We start from the raw sequence: 7901 nt of genomic DNA on the forward strand, positions 1-7901 counted from the left end.
ATTATTATTAGGTCAGTCCCTGACCCACATGGGACTCACAGTGTAAGGGGAAAGGAGAACAGGTATTTAGACCTTGATGGTGCCCATCATCTTTCCGGGGAGAAAGTTCTATAGCATCCAGACTCCAGCTCTGCCGTGCTCCCTGGATTATTATCCATGGAGAAGGGAAGCCTGGGAGGAATCTGAGAGCAGACACCCTCCTCTTCTCCTATCTGGCACAGGAAACACGGTCACCCCCAACGGAGATCCAGTTGGTGAGGGACATATTTTCCCTTCACCATCCTCACAGGTAAAGAGAACTAATCCTGCAAAGCACTATGAGCTTCCAAGAAGAAGGATCTAGCTCGGAGTGGAACACATGAATAATTGAGGTTCGCATTCAAAATAGATGACGCTGACAGTGCATGACTGAAAAGCAGAACCCCCAGACTTAATCTCATTGAGCACACAGAAAGACTGGCCTTTCTAAAGAAGTGGTATTTATTAAGCACTTACTGTGTGCCAAGCACTATACTAAGCGCTGGTGTGGATGCAAGCAAGTCAGTTTGGACAGTATCCCTGTCCTGCATAGGGTTCACAGTCTTAATCCCCATTTTACAGATGAGGTAACTGAGGCCCAATCAATCAATCAATCAATCAATTGTATTTATTGAGCGCTTACTGTGTGCAGAGCACTGTACTAAGCACTTGGGAAGTACAAGTTGGCAACATATAGAGACAGTCCCTACCCAACAGTGGGCTCACAGTCTAAAATGGGACTCACAGTCTAAAAGGGGCCCGGAGAAGTGAAGCGACTTGCCCAAGGCCACACGCCACAGAAGTAGCAGATCCGGGATTAGAACCCATGACCTTCTGACTCCCAGGCGTGGGCTCTATCCACTACGCCATTCCCCATTTTACAAATGAGGAAACCGAGGCACAGAGCAGTTAATAATAATAATGATGGCATTTGTTAAGCACTTACTATTTGCAAAGCATTGTTCTAAGCGCTGGGAGGATACAAGGTAATCAGGTTGTCCCACATGGGGCTCACAGTCTTAATCCCCATTTTACAGGTGAGGGAACTGAGGCACAGAGAAGTTAAGTGACTGATGAAGGTCACAAAGAAGGTAAGAGGCAGAGTCAGGATTAGAAGCCAGAGCCCCTGGATCCCAGGCCTGTGCTCTTTCCATTAGGCCACGCACTTCCCACTGTCCACCTTTCCCACCCCTCCCCAATCCTGCTCAGAGAGGGTAATCAGGAGCAAAATCCTTCACTTTGGATTGTGTCTAACCCAATTTGCTCGAATCCACCCCAGCACTTAGCACAGTGCCTGGCACATAGTGACTGCTTAACAAATACCACAATTATTATTCATTCATTCATTCAGTCATATTTATTGAGCGCTTACTGTGTGCAGAGCACTGTACTAAGCACTTGGGAAGTACAAATTGGCAACATATAGAGACGGTCCTTACCCAACAACTGGCTCACAGTCTAGAAAGGGGAAACAGACAACAAAACAAGTAGACAGGGGTCAATATTCCCCACTTTCCCAGTGACTGCTCATCCTCATTTAGAGAAGCTAAATGAACAGAGAAGTTGCCAGGAGATGAGCAGTGGCAGGATAGAAATGAGGAAGAAAATGGCCCGGAGAAACTGGCAAAACAGACCAGGATAATTGAGACTTTATAGCAACACAGAACAGCCCTAAAAGACTCTGAGGAGAAGTGGAACGGAAAACATAAAGCAAACACTCCACAGTTCTTTCCTAGTGGGTTGGGGACAATCTCGACGGATTTCAGAATCAAACACTGGACTTGGATCGAGCAAGGCAAACCTTCCCTGCGGGAATATTTCCAGAAGAGAGCTTTATCCCCTGAACTTCGAGTACGCCTGGTTTGTCCTTTGAATACCAGACGAATGAGGAAACGCTTTCAATGACGTTATTCTTTTTATTATTTTTATTCTCAGGAAATACGTCTGAAAAACTTTGCTCACTTCCTGGGAAATTCTCTGGCACAAATGGAGCGTATGGTTGCCTGCTGATTTCAAATGGAGTTGAATCAATTCTATTCAGAATGGAGGATCTGCGGGCCTTCTTTAAAAGCAGCGTGGCTCAGTGGAAAGAGCACGGGCTTTGGAGTCAGAGGTCATGGGTTCAAATCCCGGCTCTGCCAATTGTCAGCTGTGTGACTTTGGGCAAGTAACTTAACTTCCCTCTGCCTCAGTTACCTCATCTGTAAAATGGGGATTAAGACTGTGAGCCCCCTGTAGGACAATCTAATCACCTTGTAACCTCCCCAGCACTCAGAACAGTGCTTTGCACATAATAAGCCCTTAATAAATGCCATTATTATTATTATTATTAATAATAATAATAATAATAATAATAATAAAAGAAAATAGAGGATGGCTCAGGAGCAGTTTCAGAGTGAGAATCCTGAATGCATCGACAAAGGCGAAAACTATCAAACCTTCTGATCTTGATGCTTTCTCTTCTGAAGCAAGTCAAAACAGATGTGTACTTCCCACATGCTTAGTACAGTGCTCTGCACAGGGTAAGCACTCAATAAATACGATTGATTGAATGAATGAATGAATGAATCATTTTGTTCAATTTTTCCCGTTAAAGCCATGACCCCCCAAAATATTCTGTCAATGATTATTTTGGCACTTATGAATTCAGATGCAAATTTCACCCCAGCAGATACCTACTCTGTGTGCTGAGCACTGTACTGAGCCCCTTCTGTGCGTTGTATCCTGGATTGAATAGGTTTTCTGTGCAGGGCATCGTATCAAGAGCTGCTGTGAACAGAGCACTACACTAGAATTAAAAGATAGGTGTCCTGCTCTTAGGTAGCTTACTATCTACGCTGGGAGGCAGGCAGACACAGACTGTGTTCAAGCAAGAATAACAGTAAAAATGAAAATACAATTGATGTCAACAAAATCAAACAAAAATGAATAAATACAAGGAAGAGATGTAAAAAGAGTAGATTGGATTTCTGGTATTCCTGGTAAGAATAAAACACTCAGTCAGTCAGACAATCATATTTATTGAGCACTTAGCATGGCGTAGTAGATAGAGCACAAGCGTGGGAGTCAGAAGGTCATGAGTTCTAGTCCCGACTCCGCCACTTGTCCACTATGTGGCCTGGGCAAGTCACTTCACTTCTCTGTGACTCACTTACCTCATCTGTAAAAATGAGGATTAAGACTGTGAGCCTCTGTGTCCAGCCCAATTAGCACCAGCGCTTAGTACAATGCCTGGCACATAGTAAGCACTTAACTAAACCCACAATTATTATTATTATAACTGCACTAGGCACTTGGGAAAATACAATATGACAGACATATTCCCTGCCCACAGCGAGGCATTTGATCAAGTGGCCTTCAGGACCAACTGACTGTACCCCACAGTTGTCAAGAATTGTTCGGTGAGTTGTCAGCATCTAATTGACTTGATCAAAATTGATCAGTGACCGGCACTAGGTTTATAATCCAGGCTTATAGGCTTATAACCATCCACTTTTGTATTAATAAAGTTGAATGAGCTACTTTTTAAATTTCTTTATATTGCTGCCATAAACAGCACCGCATTTCTGGATAGCAACTTCACCACGGTTATCGTTAAACAACTAGCGTGATGCCGACCCGGATGGATTTCTGGTCAGGAGGACTCCCGCTCACACTAACACGCAGACACCCCCGTGCTCTGAAAAAAAAAGGAAGGACAACTTTCACTTTCCAACCCTTCTTATAAATGAGGATCGAGGAGAAAAGATCCTTTCCACCAATTTTAAAAGGAGGCAGAAGCAGATAACAATAATAATGATGACACTTGTTAAGTGTGACGAGGTGGCCGAGTGGTTAAGGCGATGGACTGCTAATCCATTGCTCTCTGCACGCGTGGGTTCGAATCCCTCCCTTGTCGTCGATGCTTTATTATTCTAGACTGTGAGCCCACTGTTGGGTAGGGACTGACTCTATATGTTGCCAACTTGTACTTCCCAAGCACTTAGTACAGTGCTCTGCACACAGTAAGCACTCAATAAATACGATTGATTGATTAAGTGCCAAGCACTGTTCTAAGCACTAGTGTAGATACAAGGTAATCAGGTTGTCCCACACAGGGCTCACATTCTTAATCTCCATTTTACAGATGAGGTAACGGAGGCACAGAGAAGTTAAGTGACTTGCCCAAAGTCACACAGCTGACAAGTGGCAGAGTCGGCATTAGAATCCACAATCTCTGACTTCCAAGCCCGGGTTCTTTCCAGTAAACCAAGCTCATTCCCAGGTAGTTCTCTGAGCAGCAGCGAAGTAGCTTTGGGCAGGCGGATGCATGTCTGAGCCATGTGGAGGCATGTGGACAATGTCTGAGCCAGCTGGAGACAGGTGGACATATGTCTGAGCCATTGGGAGGCAATTGAACATATGTCTGGGCCAGCTGGAGGCGTGTGAACATATGTCAGAGCCGGCTGAAGGCATGTGGCCAACTGGTAGGAAAGGTTGCCAGCTCAGCTTTAAAAACTTTAACCAAACCCCAGGAAAATTCTTTTTTTGTTTAAGCTGTGAGCTCGTTGTTGTGTAGGGATTCATTCATTCATTCAACCGTATTTATTGAGCGCTTACTGTGTGCAGAGCACTGGACTAAGCACTTGGGAAGTACAAGTTGGCAACGTGTAGAGACGGTCCCTACCCAACAGTGGGCTCACAGTCTAGAAGGGGGAGACAGACAACAAAACAAAACACGTAGACAGGTGTCAAAATCATCAGAACAAATAGAATTACAGCTATATGCACATCATTAACAAAATAAAAAGAATAGTAAAGATGTACTAAACGTTTTCCAATGGCTGTTAACACTGTCCAAATGCTTCCTAACATAGTGTTGTGATGACCCAGCCAAGAGGAAAATCTCAATTGTATTTTCAACACAGTCTTATATATGCCTTCTAAATATCTGATGCAGAAAGAAATATTTGATACCACCAGCATCTGAATCTTCCTTGCCCCGTGGAAGGTCATTGGAGAATTTCATTGTTTGGAGAAAGTCTTGTAGACAGATAATCTCTACCCAGTCAATGAGTAACAGATATCCTGTGAATTGTACATAACCAGTGTAAAAAAGAAACAAGCAAACAAACAAACACTCCAGGGGGAGGGGCAGGGGGTTGGGAAAGAATTTGCAGTTAATTACAAAGCTCTGGTACCTCATTTGCTGTCACACAGGCTTGTTTTCGAAAAAGAATTAAGCTCAAAAATGAATTTTTGAGTTGCACCCTAGGTGAACAGGATCTGCACCAATGGAAGACTGATTGAATGAAAAGTCTGAAGTCACTAAATTTAACGAGATCAAAAAATGTCCCCACCCTGCTACTCATTCCCACCGCATTAACTTAAGGTCCACCTATCAAGTCAGCATCTAAAGAAATATTTACATACAAAAGAAAAGCCTTTTACAAGCAGGGTTCACGCATACAAACCCAACATTTCTAGTAATTGATACGTGAGTATATTCAATAAAGAGGCAGAACTGATCAGTCTGGTCTCTGGCTCATGGTCGCCCAATCTAAAGAACCCGGAACAGCCCTCTGGTCGGTAACCCCAGCTGAATTGGGGGGCATCTCCCCACAGTTCCATTTGTAGCTTAATTCAAACATGTTCTTAGTTCAATTCTGGCAAACTTAAGTGAAGTTGGGAAAGAATGGAAAAAAACAGATTTAAATTGGAAATTTGTTATTTTCCTTAGGGATTTTTTGATTATTTATTTAAGCTGTTTCTTCCCTAATTCAACTGTGAAAATACTTTACTGATGACTGTGCAATGCTTGTCATGCCATTTCCCTTACTTGTCTTAGGCTGTCGAGTCGTCTCTGACCCATTGCGACTCCAAGGACACATCTCTCCCAGGACACCCTGCCTCCATCTACAACCGTTCTGGTGGTGTATCCATAGAGTTTTCTTGGTAAAAATATAAAAGTGGTTTACCATCGCCTTCTTGCACGCGGTAAACTTGAGTCTCTGCCCTTGACTCTTTCTCCCATGCCGCTGCTGCCCAGCGCAGGTGAGTTTTGACTTGTAGCAGATTGCCTTCCACTCACTAGCCACTGCCCAAGCTAGGAATTGAATGGGTATGCCTCTGCTGGACTCTCCCTCCAGTAGTCGAGGCTGGTAGAATACTGGAAACTCTCCAGGTGCGATCCTGAGAAGGGGTTCCTTTACTTGAAGCTTTAAAAATGTATAGAGAGAAAGGAGAGAAATATTGACCAAAACAAGTATTATGCTGTCAGGAAAAATACTATGTTGATTATGGGATGTGGAATGTACTGATAGGTGGGAGGCAGGGAGTTTTGGAAGAAGAAATGTGGATGAGCACGGGCCTGGGAATTAGAAGACTTGGGTTCTAATACCACTTCCTTCACTTGTCTGCTGTGTGAACTTGGACGAGTCATTTAACTTCTCTGTTCCTCAGTTCCCTCATCTGCAAAATGGGCATGCAATACCTGTTCTCCCTCCTACTTAGACTGTGAGCCTCATGTGGGACATGATTATCTTGTATCTACTCCAGCACTTAGTACAGTGCTTGGCATATAGTAAGCGCTTAACAAATGCCACAGTTATTATTATTAATTATTATTATTATTATTGTCTCTCTGGGAAGGCAGGAGTTTTTCTCTTTTAAACGCGGTTGACATTCTGCCCCACCCCTCTCTGTGGTGTCAAGCACTGTTCTAAACAATGGGGTTAGAAACAAGTTAATCAGACTGGATACATGGGCCTCACAGTCTAAGTAGGAAGGAGAACAGGTATGGAATCCCTACTTTTTGCAGTTAAGGAAACTGAGGCGCAGAGAAGTTAAGTGACTTGCCCAAGGTCAGATAACAGGTAAGTAGAGGAGCTGGTTTGGAACCCTGGTCCTCTGACTCCCAGAGTTAGCCTGATCCCAACCTACTATTGGAATCACTTGACTTAACATTCATTCATTCATTCAGTCATCTTTATTGAGCACTTACTTATTGAGCACTAAGTTAGTAAATTTCACCTACGTTTTGTGAGAAAAGGCTGGTTCAAAACCAAGAAGAAAAGTACTTCTCCCTAGATCCAAGGGTTAGAGCTGAAATGTTGTCTAACTATAAATATGATTGACCTGCACTCAGTTCAAGCACATAGACAGAGAACCCCCAAATATGTTTTGTATTAGTAGACCACAGGAAATGAGTGGATTTGGAATAGAAACTTAGAATTTAGGCTTAAATTGACTTGCTAGAATGTTCCCTCACATGAAAGGACTAAAATGAAATATATGCTCTTGGTTAAATTTCAGGGACAAGAGCAGACTGTGAGGGTCTCTTAACATGTCCAAATATTTCCAATGATATGAATCAATCAATTAATAAATCGTACTTGTTCAGTTCTTACTGTATGGAGAACACTGTAGTAAGTACTTGGGAGAATAAAATGCAACAATACAACAGACATTCCCTGCCCACAACAAGCTTAAAGTCTAGGGTTTAAAGAAGTTCCACATATAGGTTTCTAGGCATAGAGATGTAACTAGTTACTGTCCTATCCACGGGGCAATATTAATTAATATTTTCTCGCATGTAACTTCTGATTAATTAAGACCTATATGAATAGGCACCCCACTCCCTAAAATTGACATGTTCTATTTAAAGAACGATCTAATGTTCTTTCATTAATGGTCCTACGTCTCCAAAACCACTGAAAGAAAAAATGTATTTTCAAATGCCTAACTTGGGAGTAGACGGGTTAGAACATGTCTGAACTGACAAATAACATCAATTAAATTCCTCCATGCCACTTCAAGATTGAAACATACATTCCAGTCTGCTCTGCAAAGTTCTAAGGAAATGCATCCACAAACAGTGTTTCTGTGAAAAAAAGCTGAGGAAA

At 42.7% G+C, this 7901-nt stretch overlaps 2 non-coding genes across 2 annotated transcripts; one reads left to right on the forward strand and one right to left on the reverse strand.

Annotated features, from left to right (window-relative positions):
- Positions 1–3834: 3834 nt before the first annotated feature.
- TRNAS-GCU lies at positions 3835–3916 on the forward strand. The gene has a single exon. It is a non-coding gene; the product is annotated as a tRNA-Ser (tRNA).
- Positions 3917–6061: 2145 nt separating this feature from the next.
- On the reverse strand, positions 6062–6199 carry LOC119939740. Its single transcript, XR_005454704.1, has one exon. It is a non-coding gene; the product is annotated as a small nucleolar RNA SNORA7 (small nucleolar RNA).
- Positions 6200–7901: the final 1702 nt, after the last annotated feature.

The sequence above is a fragment of the Tachyglossus aculeatus genome, chromosome 17 (assembly GCF_015852505.1).
Source record: "Tachyglossus aculeatus isolate mTacAcu1 chromosome 17, mTacAcu1.pri, whole genome shotgun sequence".
Classification (NCBI taxonomy): Eukaryota; Metazoa; Chordata; class Mammalia; order Monotremata; family Tachyglossidae; genus Tachyglossus; species Tachyglossus aculeatus.